This window comes from Canis aureus, chromosome 23 (genome assembly GCF_053574225.1).
Source record: "Canis aureus isolate CA01 chromosome 23, VMU_Caureus_v.1.0, whole genome shotgun sequence".
Classification (NCBI taxonomy): Eukaryota; Metazoa; Chordata; class Mammalia; order Carnivora; family Canidae; genus Canis; species Canis aureus.
The window spans coordinates 11,901,554-11,917,500 of NC_135633.1; the positions used below are offsets into that span (position 1 = coordinate 11,901,554).

Genomic DNA, 15,947 nt, shown 5'->3' on the forward strand with positions numbered 1-15,947 from the left:
CTCCAAATTTCCCAGCCCCAAGTAACCACCAATCTACTTTCTATCTCTATAGATTTGTTTATTCTGGATATTTTATATAAATGGAATTATATGTGTTTTTTTGTGATGAGCTTCTTTCACTTAGCACAATGTTGTCCAAGTTCATCAATATTGTGGCAGATATTAGTCTATCATTCCTTTTCAAGGGCAAATAATATTCCATTATATGGATCTATGCCACATTTTATTAATTCACTCATCAGTTGATGGCCATGGATTGTTTCCATTTTGGGGTTATTATGAATAACGCTGCAATGAACATTATATAAGTTCTGGTGTGGATGTATGTTTGCATTCCTCTTGATATGGACCCAGTTCCTTTTGAGGAACTGCAGACTATTTTCCAAAGCAGCTGCACCATTTTTCATTACTACCAGCAGCGTATTAGAGTTCAAACTGCTCTACATCTTCACTCTCTTTTTTAACAATATTGAAAAATATTTGCTTATCAATATTTAACAACAGTTATTCTGGACAGATACCATAAATCTTATTTCATATATGAACAAACAAAGGCTCAGAAAAAGCATAAAAAATTGTCCAAAACCATAAAACTAGTTTTTAACTCAGCTCTAATTCAAAACTCATGCTTTTTATTCATTCTTAAATTATATTTTTTCCTGGAATAGTTTTGAGAATCATTTACATTTAGCACATATTTGAGTGCTTCCTATGTCTTTGGAGTTGGGAAAGCAGTTAACTCAATTTACTTGTAGTCTGATAAGACTAGAGTCTCAGAATTGTTTACATATAGGTCAGCAATTTTAGGTCTATTTTAATACTCTTAAAAATTAATGAAGACCCAAAGAACTTTTGTTTATGTGGCTTTTGTCTATTGACACATTTAGTATTAGAAATTAAGAAAAATTTAAATAATTATTAATTACAAAGTATACTGTAAGTTGATATTTAATAAGATTATTTTTTAAATCAAGAGTTTTTAAGTGAAACTGACATTAAGAAAAGTACACGTGCACTTGTGATGAGCACTAGGTATTATATGTAAGTGATGAATTACTACATTCTACTCCTGAAACCAATACTACATTATACACTAACTTGAATTTAAATAAAATCTTGGAAAAAAATAAAATGAATAAAAAAATACATATGTGTGGTTACAAAGACTTCAGTGACCACTAAGTAGTACAATTCTGTCACTGGCTTGATTTATGATAAGGCACTAGTAATTCTACTTATCATTGGCTTTCCATCTTTATCATAAATGCCAATGCAGTGAAAAAGACAAAAAGATAATAGTAATATTATAATATAATTTTATGCATATAGCATTCATATAAAAGTGGACCCTGATGATGTTCAAAATGCTTTTTGAAAAGTATGGGTCAAGTAATAGATGTAAATATAATGGTAGTGAGGAGAACAAAACTTCTCCCCCGAAAAAGTTATATATTTATTTTTTAAATCTTTGATTATTATTCAGTATACACACAATTATTTAAAACATTAATTTAGAAGGAACCTAATTTCTTTAAATATCTTCTCACCTCAAATCCCATTCCCTTAACTTTCCTTACGTGATTCTTAGCAGAAATTTTTTTCTTTATGTTAGGAAGAAATAACTTATAAACAATTATGTGCCCTTGAGTGAGAGATATTTTACTCTTTTTTTAAATGCATGATTTTATTTAGTCTGTCTATTAATAACAAATATTTGAGAACATGTAATGATATTAATGGAACTCAAGTTCAACTTCAGTTTTTTACCTTTCAGTATTGGGTATTAATAAGAAAGATAGTCAAAATAATTATGGTCAAAATTATTATGTCAAACACATATTAAATGTTTGGTGTTAGTCTTAATCAAATTCAATTTTTGGTGTCAAGTTCTTTGATTGCAAGAAAGAACATTTGGTTGACTTCACTAAATAGAATATCTCTTAATCCTGAGATGATCTTTTCCTTGGTATTTCTTCTGCTGTTGATTATTAGCATATTATTGACCTTTGATTGTATGAATGAAGATAAATGGAGATCTACTCATCATGTTTATTCCAAATGATAGTACATAACCCATTACTGTAGTAATGAAGAGATAGGTCATGAAACTGCCCAATATTTTTGAGGACATTAGATTTAGCCCATGGAGTTTAGTCAAGATTCAGAAATAAAAGCCCTTATGACATATGGTACGTAGCCAAATTGGGAGCTTAAGAAAAGAACAAAGCCATAAATTGTTCTCTCTGTCAATGGTGATGGTGAATTTTCCCTGTAGCCTTAGACAGTCTCATTGCATTGCAGCCAAGATGGATGGGGAATGGGGCCTTCCACACACCTTCCTTGGGTGTATGGTGAGTGTGGGTGTTGAGATATTTTGTCCCTAATAGTTCTAAGAATTGTATAGCATCACTTATCACTGTACATTATTGTACAACAGAATATAGAAGTATATAAAGTTATAACATAAAATTCTCTCTTTGCTCTAGCCCCTGCTAGCCTATTTTAAAAATGGAATTTTTAAAATAAAAATGTTGCAGCTTGCATTTTTTTCTTTAATATAGATTTATCTCATTTTGAGGGATGAAACTTTTGTCTGTTTTTCTCACTAATCTGCAGAATTTAGAACAATACATAGAAGATGCTCAGTAGATATTTAATTGAATGAATGAATTCTTTACATTATCTTCAGAGATGTTTGCATAACATACCCAGATCAATGAAGAATAATTTGTTTATCCATTCCTCTATTGCTAAGGATTAGCGTATTTCCAGCTCTCACTTTTAAAGTAACACTACAGTAGAAAAAAATGAGTGGGAGAATGTTTGCAATATGAATAGATTAGACCTGAAAATGTGACAGTGAAATTACTTTTCTGGGGAATTTTACGTTTTTAGTGAAAATAATGTGTGCATGTGCGTTTGTGTTTGAGGTGGGCAGGTGTTAAAGTTGGACAGGAAAAGTGAGAAATGAGGTTAGATGGGCAAACAAGTACAAGATCATAAAGGGGTATGTAAGCCATTTAAAAAAGTCTGGGCTTTGAAAAGTTTAACTGGGTGATTGATGGGACCATGCCTGAATTTCCAACTACCATCTTCATCCTTGTGGATGTTGGAATAAACTGATATTTTGTAGTCAATGAAAATGTCTAATATTAGAACTTTATTAAACATTTAGAATAAAATATATCATAATTCTATATCATGTAACTTTTTTAATAATAAATTTATTTTTATTGGTGTTCAATTTGCCAACATACAGAATAACACCCAGTGCTCATCCCGTCAAGTGCCCCCCTCAGTGCCCGTCACCCATTCACCCCCACCCCCTGCCCTCCTCCCCTTCCACCACCCCTAGTTCGTTTCCCAGAGTTAGGAGTCTTTATGTTCTGTCTCCTTTTCTGTATATCATATAACTTTTATTCACTGTTGAGATAGATTCTAAACTTTTTTTTAAAAAATGATTTATTTATTTATATTCCAGAGGGAGAACATGAGTAGCAGGGGCAAAGACAGAGGGATAAAGAATCTAAAGTAGACTCTATGTTGAACATGGAGCCCAGTGCAGGGTTCAATCCTACAGCCCTGAGATCATGACCTGAATTGAAACCAAGAGTTGGACACCCAACTGACTGTACCACCCAGGTGCCCCAGGATAGATGCTAAAATGGATTTTTAATAATAGACATTATATGACTATATTGACAAGTATTTATTCAATATTTACTATGTGAAATCACTGTTTGAAGTGCTTCACGTGTATTAACTTGTGTTAACTTACTTGATGTATACAATACTCTGTTGTTATTCCAATTTTATAAAAGAGATCAGTAAGATTAAAGTTACAGTTAAGTTTTAAAACTAGGCAATCTGGCTCCAGAGCCCATGCTCTTAAACACATCTCCATACTGCTTCCTATATATTCCTAAAATATATAAACAAAACCTGTAAACTTACATATGAAACTATGATAAGTCAAAAATTAAGTTATATTTCATTTACAGAATGATATAAGTTCAACTTACGTATTCTTTTATTCCAGTTTTTTTTTTGTAAACATAAAGAGACAAAAATATATTTTGTGAGTTAGTGAATTTGCTGGCCAAACTAACATTAATTTTAATGTCACATTGTAAAAGAAGGAGGTTTTTAAATGTGGTGAGGTTACTCTCAAAGTTAACTTAAAAAAAATCACATCTAAATAGTTAGTGCTGGGTTGTAATACGATGTTAATCTAATGAGTATAGATGTCTTGTCAATCAACAAGTGGCTGTAAGGCAACCAGAGTTTATTTGTAGTCTTAAGGATTATAACTTAGGAGACACAGAATCCTCTGAAATTTAAGGTGTGCTTGGAGTTAGGAGGGGGGAACGCAGTTTTATAAAAGCAAAAACCATGAGGTTACATAACTTATTTTGAAAGAATTATGATTGGTGCTGGCAAAATTTAAACTATGTAATACACAATTGGCTATTTAGATGATAGGCTTTCCCATTATTTCTATTTCAGTTCAATTTGGAAGGATGTGTTCAAGGAGGTGGTGGAGTTGCAAATGACAAATTGTAATTGACAAAAGTCAAAGTTCATGGTGTTCCGACAGTTGAAACAGGAAATATGCATATAGCTCTACTTCCTTATTGTTCTTTTGACTCTGTTTTGAATGACTCTCTTAGCAATACTTACTTCATTTTGAATCCTGTTTCACATGTAAATGTCCACAATATGTTTACATTTAAGTTCGTGGTCACATAAATGATTTTTTTCTCATGCTACCAAGATGCTAATGAACTTTACAGATACAGGCAAGATGGAATGATTTTCATAAAAAAAAATTAAAATTTCAGAGAGAGTCTATAGTCATGGAATATTTCTAGATTATAACCTATAACTAGAAGTGTCCAACACCCTCATTTTACAAGTGGTGAAATGGAGGCCCAGAAAACCACTTCCACAAAGTGGCAAAACTAAAACTAGAACCCAGATATCTGGGTTTATAATCCAGTCATTTTCCACTATACAACTTCATAATCAATATTTTTAATATACTCTACTATTTCTTATTACACACCTTGCAAATCAGAAGATGAGCATCATACTATGTTTGAATTTTATTTTTTTCTATTTCTGTGACTTTCTATATACTAGCAAGCAATGAATTCTTACTAAATATATGCTTATGTGATTTATCCTGACCTCAGCTTGAGAGTTTTATCTGTTAATCTTAACAACTTTCTGCATTTCTGTTGTCCTACACTCCCAAAATCCACTGATTTTTTAAAAATCCCTTTTATGAAAAAGAGAGAAAGAGGCAAATCAAGAAACAGACTCTAAACTATAGAGAACAAACTGAGGTTACCAGAGGGAAGCTGGATGGGAGGATGGGTGAAATAGGTGATGGGAATTAAGCAACGCACTTGTTGTGATGATCACGGACGGTGTGGTACAGAAGTGCTGAGTCACTATAGTGTACACCTGAAATTAATATTACTCTGTATGTTAACTAACTAGAATTTAAATAAAAACTAAACAAAAAAGGTACGTGCAGATTTTCAACAACATAGGACATTGGTGCCCCTAACTTGTGTTATCAAGAGACATCTATAGTATGTGATCATACTAAAGGAAAACATGCTAAAATTGCCAGTTAAAAACAGATTTAAGTTAGATTGCCTTTCAGATCTTTTTGTTCTGCCTGTTTTTTCACAGTGTTATGCTACTTTTATTTCACTTAACATTATTACATGGCATTTTTTCATTTTTTAGAGGCTTTTCCTAAAATTGGTTAAAAATCTGATTTGCCTCTGTGTGATCAGCACCCACATGTAGATAGATCTGTTCACTTCATTTCACTATAATTGGACTTTCCATTTGTTTTCAGTTTTTCACTATCATCAGCGTTGTTTCAGTGAATATTTTTAACACATAGATTTTTATCCTGAGGAATTTAAGACTAGTGTTCTTTATATAGCTCTTGCTCTTATTTAAAGGCCATTAGGGGGCAGCCCGGGTGGCTCAGTGGTTTAGCACCACCTTCAGCCGGGGCATGATCCTGGAGACTCAGGATGGAGTCCCACGTCCGGCTCACTGCATGGAGCCTGCTTCTCCCTCTGCCTGTGTCTCTGCCTCTCTCTCTCTCTCTCTGTGTGTGTCTCATGAATAAATAAATAAAATTTAAAAATAAAATAAAATTAAATTAAAATAAAATAAAGGCAATTAGGATCTGGATAACCCTGCAGGTGCTCAGGTTTTCAAATACATGGGCCAATGAAATGCAAAGATTCTTGTGGTCCATAGTATTCCAATTGTTAAATTTGATCAATGGTGGGCACTGAAATCTTGCCAAGTGCATATGTAACTGTTTTACCTATGAAACATCCTGATTCGCTGTTTCTGAAAAGGTGTCATTTGAACTCTGATTAATCTCTTTAAACCAACCCATATGAAAACTTGTATGCTGAGGTTCCAGAGTGAAAGTCTTAGTATCCTCGAGCAAGTTGTACTTCTTAAGATATTTACTTATTGATTGCTTCTATCATTGACTAGCATCTTATTGTTAGATTACCTGATAGACTTGAGGAAGTGAAAATGCATTTAAAGAAGAATCAATATTACTTTTTAAGTGGACTGAGGAAAATGATTCCTGAAATCAACCATCTTCCAAAAACAGTTTAAAGTGGATGATTACACTTCATTTGGTTTTTTAAAAGGTGGCATGTTACAGTGGAAGGAGTTCTGATCAGGACTTCTATGGTCTCATCATAACTTGAATTACCTTTCTGACATCAGGCATATCACTTTCCCCTTCTGGCTTTCAACTTCCTGATTTGTAAAACTTGGTTGTTGAATGACTTCTTTGATTCTTTACAACATTGATTTTCTGAGTCTGTGATTGTTTAAGTAAGTATACTTTAAAAAAGACATTTCAAATTATTTTCTAATAGATAAGGTGAATTTTTGACAGATCACCTACAGATGTAGATTAACGGTGGTAGAAACAGTGATGGAAAATATGGAGAACAAAAAACTGGGTTGATTGGGAAAAATGTGATATATTTTTTTCTTTCTTTCATAATGCTCCCTTTCTCCCCTTAAAAAGCTCAGCTAGGCAATGAGCTTTGTAACAATTGTTTGCTTATGTTCAAATTGGAAAATACATTAAGCTATATCCATATACACCAACACACACACACACACACACACTCCCTTCTAGTTTTCCTGTTTTCCAGTGTATGAGGTCAACCTGGGACTTCAGGCTGGGGAAAATAAGCACAATGTTACTTTAATGCTGATGAGAGCTGTGAAACTTCAAGATAAGAAAATACATTCTCAGAATATTAGTCTAGAAGAATTGGCTGTTTTGAAGTGGAAAGTAAATAGTTTTGAAGTTAAGGTTTAAGATCTGGCTATGTGATTTTAAGTAAATCTTGTGTCCTCCCTATCTTTTTCTTCATTTGTAAATTGGCAATGAAGATAATGATAGCTGTCTTACTAGGGGGTTTTAAGGTTCAGAAAATGTAATGTATGTAAAAGCACTTTCTAGTACCTTTTTAGTTGTTTTGACTTATATTACATCGAGCTTATTTTCATGTACAGATTAGCTGAAACAATGTTATCATTCATGTCTACTCACCTTATATAAACTAAATATTTAATAATTTTATATATCCATTTTAACAATAAACTTTTAGACTAAATAAGGCTATTTTCATGATAGACTTGTATCACTTTACTAACTCAAATAGAAAGAAGCTTAAAATGAGTAGCCTAATACTGAATAATTCCTTATAGTAAACTTTTATCTTGGTAGAGTTACTAACTTGGTAGAATTTCTACCATGGTGTTTACTTTATAATGATAATGAATGATAGTAAAAATAATATCACCTCACCTTGATGATGATTTCTTGGGTTGCCAGAGTAAACTCTTATTGGCTCTTTCCAAATTCACACCAAATATCTATTTAATTACACTAGCATTGTAGTGGTTTAACACTTGCCTTTGGATCTACAGTTTTGAAATTTCTTAATTGATGTTCACCTTAGTATCTTAGACTTTTTTTCTTTAAAAAATGGATTTCTGCTGCCTCAGATGTAACTTTAACAACTATGAATTAACACTATTACAACTTAACTCAGGTATCCCTATAAAGGGATGCCTGAAAACTCAAGGAATGGCAGAAACTTTTTCCCAAATCACATAGAGTAGATTTTACTGTATTTTGGTGTTTGCTTTTTTTTCAGTGCCTTTTAAATCTTCACCTGATTTAGATACTTCAGGTTTGTTTTCTAAGATTGTATATATATATATATGTATATATATATATATATATAGAGAGAGAGAGAGAGAGAGAGAGAGAGAGAGAAGAGGGAGAGGGTCCAGGATCCTGGGATTATGACTGAGCCAAAATCAAGAGTCGGTTGCTCAACTAACTAAGCCATCCAGGCACCCCTAGACCCTTCAGTTTTTTAATTATTGATGGTCTTTATAATTAACTATATAAATTACATCCAATTATAGAATCATAGTAAGAATTAAATTTCATTTAGAACCCCTTTTAATCCCACTATGCTTGGTAATGTCTGGTTAGAACTGCCTATGCATAAGTTTGAAAATATAGTTTAGGACTCAAATGTAGCTCAGTTCTGGAGGTATAGGTGGTTTCTTTTCATACTCCTATTAATATAATTTGGGAATTAATTATTTTTCTATATTAGGAAGAAATTTGGTAAACAATGTTGCTGTTAATTTCTTAGAAAATTAACTGTAAACTCTCTGGAATGATTGTAAGCATGTAGATTTTCTAATACTGTTTTGTAGAACTGGGGGAAATACTTTTCCCATAGAATTACTCAAAGGCCATTGACTCTGTGGCTTTTGTTGATTAAAAGTCTGGTATGTATTTCCAAAAATTTGGTTGAATTTTCAACTTAAAATAAAGAGGGAAAGTTTTATTTTACTTTATGCTAGACAAGATTTTCCATTAGTTTTCCTTTAAAATAATTTTCATTATTTCTTCATTGGTATAACCCAAGGCCTTAGAATCTTCAGAAGCAAATACAAGTTTTTCATTGATTTATGTGTTTGTATATTTATCATATGAAAGAACATGTACTTAATATCAAAATTAAAATTTATGATATAATGCTATAAGATTTAGACATTTTAATATTCTCATCATTTATAGATGGAAATTTTTGTGTTTTTTAGTTAATTACTAAGTAAAATTATAAGCTTGTCTCTTCAAAATGAGAAAAATTAGCATGACCTTATATCTCTTTAACTGGGAATTACATTTCACGGAAAACTATTTCTGTGAATGTTATATTAAAAATTTCTCTTCAAAATACTTGGCAAATAAAGAGCATTTGTACAAGCTTTATAAGACTTAAGATTATATTGTTAAGTTTACTCTAGATGATAGGTCTGTTATACCTATAATTATTTATTTTGAATTTCTATATGTGTTCAAAAGTGATGAGTTGAGCCCAGTTATTCTATAACATTGCATCAACCATATTTCAGGCTTACCAACAGTATAAAATTCCATATTTCATGGAATTTCTATGAAGTTTATCAACTCTAGGGTTCTATTTATGTAACATTGTTTGGAAACTGACATTAAGTGAGAATATGTTAAGACTATGTTTGAGCATACCTGGGATTGCCTGGTTTACACCTGTGTTCTTGATGTAGTCATTCATAGCGCCTCCATTCATTTAACAAATGTCCTCATTTGGATGATGAATTATCTGAATTAATTCATATAATAGAATTCCTTTCAATAAGTATTCATTGAAGACTTGCTATGTGTCTAGAACTGGTTTAGGTGCTGGGGAAATAGCTTAGTAAACAAATTGAAAGACAAATAACATTATCAAGTAATTCAGAAGATTATGTCTGTTATTGTTGCCAAAACAGTGATCAGGTAAATTGTCTTTGTCATAGAACATAACAAAAATAAAATATGTCATTTGTGCATAATAATTGAGTACTTCTGGAATCCCAGCACATTAGACAGAAAGATAATAAGATATTACCTCATACCTGTCAGAATGGCTAAAATAAACAACACAAGAAACAGCTGGTGTTAGCAAGAATGTGGAACCCTCATGCATTGTTGGTGGGGATGCAAACTGGTGTAGCCACTCTGGAAAACAGTATGGAGTTTCCTCAAAAAGTTAAAAATAAAACTACCCTATGACCCAACAATTATACTACTAGGTATTTACCCAAAGAATACAAAAAATAATAGTTCAAAGGAACACATGCATCCCAGTGTTTATAGAAGTATTATCTACAATAGCCAAATTATGGGAACAGCCCAACTGCCTGTCAACTGATGAATAGATAAGAATAAATACAGTGGAATATTACTTAGCCATAAAAAGAATGAAAGCTTGCTATTTGCAGTGACACAGATGGAGCTAGAGAGCATTATGCTAAATGAAATAAGTCAGTCAGAGAAAGACAAATACCATATGATTTCACTCGTATGTAGAATTTAAGAAACAAAACAGATGACCATAGGGGAAGGGAAGGAAAAATAAAATAAGTTAAAAAGAGAGAGGGAAGCAAACCACAGGAGACTTTTAACTATAGAAAACAAACAGGGTTGCTGGAGGGGAGGTGGGTGGAGGGATGGGATAACTGGGTGATAGGCACTTGATGTAATGAGCACTGGTGTCATATGCAAATGATGAATCACTAAACTCTATCCCTGAAATTAATAATATACTATATGTTAACTCAATTGAATTTAAATGAAAAAAATTTTAAAAATAGGTGATGGAGATTAGGGAGTGTACTTGTGATGAGCACCTGGTGCTATATGGAAATTTTGAATCACTATATTGTACACCTGAAAATAATATTACACCGCATCTTAACTAACTGGAATTTGAATAAAAAGTTTAAAAAGAGAAAAATTAGGTTGGGAAAAAATAATAATAAAAACAAAAAAAGAAAAAAAGAAACAGACAGAAAAGACAGAAAGCAACCTATCAACATTTTTAAAAGAGATTAGAGATATGTTGGAGACGTGTCAATAAGTTGTGTCAGGTAAGAATGTGTTGTTTTTATAAAGTCAATGAGTAGTTAAAATTGTTCAAGTTTGTTTTAAGCTTGTAGGTGTAGGGGAAACAAATTGCAGATATCCGTTCAACATATTTATAATTGTTTTTGATACGTAAAAAAGAAATCTAAAAGGAGGTTACTTATAGTTTGTTAAAGTTTATTAATACGCCTATTATTTTCTTAAACAAACTATGGAAGGTGAATCAGCTAAACAAAATCTTGACTCGAGTAGGTATATAAAATACAGTGCGAGAAAGCTGGGAAGGAGGCATAGACTTTAAAATATTGTGAGACACTGATTTGGATCAGTCTATAGCGATAGAGTCAGGGTCATTCTTCCCAGTGGAATTTTTTTTAAGGATTTTATTTATTTATTCATGAGAGAGAGAGAGACTGAGAAATAGAGAGAGAGGCAGAAACATAGGCAGAGGGAAAAGCGGGCTCCCTGCGAGGAGCCTAATATGGAACTCGATCCCAGATCCCTGGGATCATGACCTGAGCCAAAGGCAAGATGCTCAACCACTGAGCCACCTTGGTAAATTTTGAAATTCAACCAAAGAATGGATTTTGTCCATTGAAGAGTCTACTTTTTAAAAAACATTCCTCTAGGGCAGCCCCGGTGGCTCAGCGGTTTAGTGCCGCCTTCAGCTCCGGGCATGATCCTGGAGACCTGGAATCGAGTCCCGCATCAGGCTCCATGCATGGAGCCTGCTTCTCCCTCTGCCTGTGTCTCTGCCTCTCTCTTTCTGTGTCTCTCATAAATAAATAAATAAAATTTATTAAAAAAAAATTCCTCTAAAAAAGCTTTGGTTGCTTAAGCACAGCTGAATGAGTTAGCTTATCAACTGTATGCAACTCTTTTGGCAGTTCTTTCTTTTGGCAATTAAGAACTAGAACCTCATCTCTGATTACAGTGTCTTGGCATATAATTCAATTCTATTGGAAGAAGGTGATGTTAGAAGGGTTAATACAACAATATAAGTCCCTCTGAACCGTTTCCTGTATAATTGCTCATGCATATGGTTTATGTAGTCTTTCAGTTGATTCTACCTCATAAATTGTAGTTGGTGTTCAGAGAAGTGTTGAAATTGTTTTCATGCAATTTGAAATTTAATTTCTAGGTGCAACATCTGAGTATTTTCCTTTTTTTAAGGACTTATTAATTTTATTTTAAAATATATTTTTTAAAAGATTTATTTACTTATGTGAGAGTGGGAGGGGGTAGAGGGACAGAGGGAGAGGAAGAGAGAGAATTTCAGGCAGAACCCCCACTGAGCATGAAACATATGCAGGACTCCATCTCACAGGCCTGAGATCATGACCTGAGATGGACGCTTAAACATCTGTTTATATAGACTCAGTCTTCTTAGTTATTAGACTTTATTTATTATTTACAAGATTTTAAATAGCATTACATTGTAATTGTCCTAAATATCTATGAATAAAGTAACCTTAAAAAAAGGCAGAAGGACTTCATGAAGACTGTATGAAGTTATTGTCTTAAACTAGTTGTCATTTTTTTCCCCCTAGAAACATTTGTGGTTTACCAGAAAGAGTTTGGGCTTGGGGATCAGATCTTTTGGTTTAGAATTATAGCTCTGTTGGTTACAAGCTGTTATCTTAGACATATTTTAACCTTTTTGCCTCATTTTCCCAAGTTTGTTGAAACAGATAAAAATGCTAATACTAACCTTAGTGTATAGGAAGTATTTGGACCATCATATGTGCTCAAAAAATGTTTATAGTATCTGAATCTACATTTCTATAGCTTTTCAAACTTCATTATTTATCTCTTTTAATTGGATTCGATTTTCTATTGCTTATATAGCTATGGAGATGATTATTAAGTTCAGTCAGTTAACACTGGAAGCAACTCAGATATGGCTGAAATATTGCCGAAGTCTAGAGCAATTCCATCTGGTTTGTTAATTGCTATGGCTGCCTATCTCTAGTCTGAGAACTAACAATTCAGACAGAGTTGGTTATGAGTTCATTTCAACTTCACTGAGCACAAAATAAATGGCAGGCCCCATGGTTAAAATCTGTGCTTTGTCGTAGAGATGAATATGACACAGCCTGCCCATCAGCTGCAAGCAGTCAGTTAGGACTGCCCATAATGGCCTATCATTTGCTCTTCCTCCCCACCACTTTTCTATATAGAATTAGGAATCGAACAGATTTTTACCTAATTCACAGCAGAAGTTTTAAACCTGGATGGGGAGCCAACAGAGTCTAGCAGGAGGATGCATTTGAGATCTGTGTATTTGCAGAGCCTGTTACCTCTGCCATTCTTCTGGGACTACTGATGTTATAAGGTCTTTTATAAGCAAAGTTCTTTTTTAATATCACCCTTAAATGTAATGATTGTAATCGTCTTCTTGTTGCCTTTTCAGACGTTTGTCTCTTCAAAAAGTGGCATCCAGCCCTGCTGAGGTTATTTATTAGCACTATCTCATTGATTGTGGTATTCTATTCCTCACAAGGCTCAAATATTAATATTTTTTCCTTTCTTGCCTCTGGATCAAATGGCCAGCTTTTGCTTTCAAGTTAAAAAATTAGAAATCCTTATTTTTCTTCATGTGACAATTGTAAAACCATAAACGTTTTGAAGTTACATTTGAAATGATTTTTATAAACTTCTTTTAAAATTCCATTTGTAACCTGCAATTGTTGTTTGAAGTTCTCCTAACTCTTTTAAAACCTTGAATCATACTTTTCTATGCATTTGTAAGAGAATGTCCCAGTATGAGAATAAGAAATCCTATTTGTGACTAAATTGATTTTTTATATATAGGCTGAACAAACATAACTTGATGTTTAATTTTTTTAAAAAAGGCTTAAAAATATTTAAAACATTTTGTTCATGTTTACATTAGCATGTTAAAGATCATCCTGTGATGGGACACCGGTAGTTATTTCTGGACTGAGGTTGTAATTGTCTTTCTTACTTTCTTTGGTTTTCCTTAATATTTGTGCCCTGAATATTATGGATTTTACATGGGAAACATTGGATAAACTTCAAAAAAGCTTTCTGAATGTGATGTGTTTTTATAATAAGATGATGATAACACCTATTACACCAGAAATCATTGTTAAAGTCAAAACAGAGAATGAAAAGAATTTGCTACTCATCCAGATGTATTCAGCTATGAAAGAACAATCAAAGAAACTGTGATTTCAGAATCGGTATGAAATTTCCATTTCCATTTTCCTTCCACAAGCTCATCTGAGTTTGTAATGGGTAGAATCTGTATTATTAGTCACTTATCTGGTCAGATACTCAGTACCATAATTCGGCAATCTGTGAACTATCTGTGATTATGCAAAAACACAAATAAGCAATCTCTCTTAGTTGTTGTTTCAGTTTTGCTTTAATGTGAAGTTTTTAGCACACCTTCACATTGCAGTCTTAACACTAGCAACAGCCAGGTCCACTGGGATGTGCTGATACCTATAAACACTATGGGAAGAAAAGGTGGTCTGGACTAGGCTCTCTAGGTTGCTGATCTAATTGGGGGCAGACCTGAGGTAGGGATTTAAGGAGGAGCCAAAAAGGCCACTAAAAGCTAGAGAACAAGCCAAATCAATCTGTTAGAGAAAACTAAAGTTTCAATATTTGAGAGTTCAGGTTTACTTACTAGATCTGGTGGAGTTTAAACAGGAATCCAGATGGGGAGGTCTCAATACCAGGAGTTTAGAATTTGGAGGAAATAAGATTAGATGGAAAATAAAAGAGAGAGAGTAAGAGTATGAGAGCATGAGATTGGATTAGTAATGGAAAGTAACTATAAACAATGGTAGATATTTGTGTCTTATGCTGAAAGGTCAAAAACGAGCTTTGTGCTAGCGGGTTGAGCTATTTTAAAGAACAAAAGGTATCATAGATCCTTCCCTAGGTACATTTTTGCATTTTAGTAAGGACCTCAGGAAACATTGTATTAAAAACAACAATGACAGCAAAAATTCAAAAAGAATTTCAACTACTTTGGGTGAAGTTGTCTTGAGAGGGTAGATCATTTAGGATACTGTTCTCCATTTATCATATGTTTAAGAGGAGAGACTCTGGCTTAACTGCCTGATTTTGAATCTTAGAAATATGATTTAATCACTTAGGACTTGGGCAAATTGCTTGACCTTTTTATGCTTCAATTCTCTATCTATGACATGGAGATAACAACGTGATCTACTACAGAGGATTTGTTATAAGGAATCAATGAGTTGATATATCTCTCTATATATAGAAAGCTCTTCCTAACACAAAGCAGATGCTATGTAATTTTAAGCAATTATTATTGTACAATGAGGTATATTGGGCTAGGGCAAGGATTCCCTTGATTTACACTAGGCAAGTTGTAAATACACCCTGGAAAGGGGCAATAATATGTATGGCGTGCTCACACAGGCAACTATCCTAAGCCTTAGTAGTATCAGATTCCTCAGTCCTTGCTAGGAAGACTTCCTAGACTTCTCCAGGTGACTTCCTCTTGGCTAGTATCTGACCATCTCAGACTGCCACCACTAGGAAGTGCTAGGAACACTTCCTAGACTTCTCCAGGTGACTTCTTCTTGGCTAGTATCTGACCATCTCAGCCTGCCACCTTAAGGCAATACTACACTTGATGTGTGCAAATATTTGAGTGTATTTCTCAGCCTCTCATTGGTATTGTAAATTTTGTATCTGGAATGTTTGGGAGTGCCATGGTCTGCATGATCTTTGTATTTGGGCTTGAAATGAGGAGGCCATACACTTGTTAAGGAAATAGGGTTTGGGGAATAAAACATAGCAGAGGATCTTAACTGCCAGACTGAGTGTTAATTTCTTGAATAACTCCAGGCCTATCACTTAAATCAAGATCTATTTTTACATCTATAAGTTG

The 15,947-nt window shown here is 33.4% G+C and overlaps 1 protein-coding gene and 1 pseudogene across 30 annotated transcripts in view; one reads left to right on the forward strand and one right to left on the reverse strand.

Annotated features, from left to right (window-relative positions):
• Window positions 1-15,947, forward strand: part of SOX6 (SRY-box transcription factor 6) — a 665,852-nt gene that overhangs the window by 441,890 nt on the left and 208,015 nt on the right. The gene's annotated exons all lie outside the window — the stretch shown is intronic.
• On the reverse strand, window positions 1,870-9,698 carry LOC144295526 (phosphatidylinositol N-acetylglucosaminyltransferase subunit P pseudogene; annotated as a pseudogene).